Raw genomic sequence first — 4,077 nt, 5'->3', positions numbered from 1 at the left:
GTTACCAGTATTATATATAGTTGAAATCATGAGTCAACTGAAGCTAGATCACCATGGAAGACCTGAAAGCATTGGATGACCGTTTCGTCCTATTGTGGGACTCCTCAGCAGTGTGCATCCACGATCCCGCCTCGCGAGATTCAAACCCAAGGCCAATATTATTTGATATTGTAGTCTGTAACAAAATACAATGAAGTTAAATTTTTCATAATAAAAATGAAACATAAATATATTGTGGAAAAATTAATCGGTTTTTTCATTATAAAAATTCAAAAAAAATTTGATTTCTACAATATATTTTATATAGTTGAGATCATGAATCAACTGAAGCTAGACCACCATGGAAAATGTGGAAGCACTGAACGGCCGTTTCGTCCTATTGTGGGACTCCTCAGCAATGCGCGTCACTGATCCCGCCTCGCGACATTCAATTGATTCTTGATATCAACTATATAAAATTACTAAAATCTCCACAAAACTCCCTTCTACAATATCTGCAAATTTGGTATTGAGTCTTATAAATTTATACATAATAATATGTAATTATAATATTGTAAAAAAAACGAAATTGTAAATTAAACTGTACTGATTATGTTTAGATTATGAATTTTTCTGTAGTGGACATGTTTTTTCTAATAGAATCAATAAAAAGTTTACAGTTTCTTAGTTTCATTAAATCCCGTCCCCCGTAATTGGAATGTTGATAAGAATTTGAAATGATAAAGATATTCTACAGATCAGGTAAATAGGTTTTATTTTGAAATCAAATTCAATTATAATATTTAGATGAAAGAGTGATTTCTTTAATGATCCTTCTTCATCTATCAATCTACTGATTATCAGACTAAATACTTTCAGTTTAAATATAACCATACATTTTATATTTTCTCAAAACTTATTGTTTGTAATGTGAACTTAACAAACGAATTAATCAATTTAAATAAAAGATTTGAATCAATAAGATATACCATGTTATCAGTGGTATCATTCAAAAACTAGTCAATTCAGATAACATGTTCTCATTTGTAATATAGAACATTCATATAACCAAATAAGATTGTTGAATTTTTCTTCATAATTTTTGCTAGCTAGACCGAAGTAAACAAAATATCTTCTTTTTCATCTGACTAATAGATATTTTACCTGCGAGCAAAGTACGAGATAAACTGTTTCATTCCTGAAATTCACTTTAAATCAATAGTATACGGTTATAAGTCTTAGATGAAAATTTATACGACTTTTATCAGCCGGTATCAGTTTAATGATGAAACCCACTTCTAAGCAATACACTAATCCTCACCAAATCATGTAAATATACACATACAAACACATAAAGTATCATAATGGAGGTAAATAGATTACTTAACAACTGCAATGCAAATATATTACGAAGTGATGTCTTAAATTTAGAACATCGATCCCTTCACATGTTTTTTTAACTAAAAAAAAAGTTAAATTATGTATTCAATAAAAAACATCTCATTTATTTTTTCGTAGTTTCAATGTGAGCTTATACGTGTTTAATAGCTTATTAACTGAGAAAACGTTACTAATGTCTAGTGTTTATATGAAATCATGTTATTGATACTTCAGTGGTAAAACAATATTATACTTTGGCCTACCATATACCATATATATATATATATATATATATATATATATATGCTTTCGGTAAGAGAACTTGGAGTTTTAAAGTCACTTTTATAGCTCTGAATAACATTTTACCTCAAAAATGAATATTTCGAAGTAAAACTTGTGTATCTATGCGCACACAAGCGTGCTTATATCAATGTAGACAAAGCTATGTGTATTAAATAAGACAGAAACAATTTAGTATATTGATTAAATACATAACATCTAAAATTATTTATTATATTGAATACATGTATACAGGATGAATGAAAATAAGCACTTTTATATTTACTATTCGCTTACGAAAAATAACGTCATTCTGCCAACTAATCTCACTCATATCTGGCTATTAAATAATTGAAGCTGATGATCAATCGATAGTTGATTGATCTTTTTCAACATTAAAATTTTATACATTTACATCAAAGGAAGTTTTTTTCACGTTGAACACATATATATGTATAACAGATCAGTGAAATAGTCATGAAGTGAATGGAACTGGAACTACCAGTTATCACGGTGTAAATCTATGTTAGTTTAGACTTTGAATCAATTCAGAGTTGTCTATTACCGATGATTGTATAAGACAAAATTACTCTTCATTCTAATCCAATGATTACCTTATTAATATTTCTAAAATTATATCCAATCTACAGAACAGTATTTTCATTGTGAACAAAATCATAATAATAATTCAACCAACTGAATTAATTTATAAGTAATTAAAACAAATTATGAGAATTAAATAGGGAATAATATATTTGTAAAATCTCAGCGAATCAAGGAAATATTTCCTTGAAAAAGCTTGGACCAGGTTGCCAGGTGAAACATTGGATTTACTTCAAATTCATTCACTGAAATTTTACAAATATATTATTCTTATTTAATGTTTTACATCAACTCGGCGCTCAAATACTGTGAAACTATTCGCTCTAATTTAGACAAAAATTCTTATAAATTATAAGAATTTCTGAATATTCTCTGATAAGATTTCTGAAACTAAATCATTAAACTTTCCACTAACTTACTTATAAATATTACTGCACTGTATGCTGTATTAAATCAAACACCTAAATGTATTTGTTTCCCTTCCATAAAGTTAGAAAATAAGGTGAATAGTTCGGTACATTTGTATAATAGTAAAATGTAACAAATAAGTTGCATGATAAAGTTAAAGGAGAGAAAAGTGAAATATGTAACCAAACCATCTCGTTAAAACTAAGATTTTATTCATAATAACTTTCTATTTATTCCTGAATTGATCACATGAGACCTCGAAAATTTCCTATAAATGTGTACATCGATGTAAAATAAGCGAAACTTGTAAGTATAAGATCATTACATTCTCCAGTTTTTCCACACTAAAAGTACTCCTTCCCCCTAATAGTATAATAAATAATATTAATAATCAATTTTTCTATTCTATTTTTAGTTAGTAAAAAAAAATACCCATACATATTTGAATGACAACATATAGAACTGATATATGGTATATAAGTCATTATACTTATGGGTAATTATTCTCCTTGCCCTTTCTCTTCTATGTATGTTTTATTTTTTGTTCAAACAAAGTAATTTATCATTATGATTATCCGAATAATTATATTGCGCAAAAAGGAACAAAATTAAAGGAGAATGTAGTTTATAATGAGTGGAAAATCCCTGTAATGTATAGATTATTCATCATGTGGAATTAATTTTACACTCTTTTCCTTTGCTCACAAACACACACACACGCTTTCATTGCTTCTCTCAGTTAACTCGTTCAACAGATTCTTATTTTCATGTATAAACATTATATTAGGGAGAGTGGGAGTAATCCCAGTTACAGCATACACTGTCATATATATATATAAAGTTTAGGCCACTAAAATGTTATGATATATCCAATTTACAAATGGAAATAGGACATGAGTACTGGAATAAATACTATTTATAACCACAATATATTTAAGCAAACAAGGACTAATGAATAAATGAAATATTTATTCTATGATGCATAGCAAGAAAAACCTATTTCCCTTGTGTACAATTTCGATATTTTTTTGAATGTACTAATATCTTTTCACATCAGCCCATGACATACGCTAGTTGACAAAAGATGTAAGGTTAATTGTTTGTTTAAATTATACTAAAGGTCGTTGAATAAAATATTTGGTAAAGATAAAAAACAGCGTGTTGAAAAATGTAGTGATAATAAAAACAAGAGGATATGCTTCCGCTATTAATATTTCATCCATAACATTAGAATGTGAAAATACACTGAGAGAGCTTAGAAGAAAATGACAAAATGAATGTTCAATTAATGCATGAATAGAACCGCATCAAATTTAACTTGGAACTTAAGAAAAACTCTCCTTTAGTTCATAAAACATTCAAGGCCATCTATGAAGATAACGTGGTAAAGAAAATAAAATTTTCTAAATGAATTAAGTGTTCCAATGA

The sequence above is a fragment of the Schistosoma mansoni genome, chromosome 3 (assembly GCF_000237925.1).
Source record: "Schistosoma mansoni strain Puerto Rico chromosome 3, complete genome".
Lineage (NCBI taxonomy): Eukaryota > Metazoa > Platyhelminthes > Trematoda > Strigeidida > Schistosomatidae > Schistosoma > Schistosoma mansoni.
Note: the sequence above shows the minus strand (reverse complement) of the source record.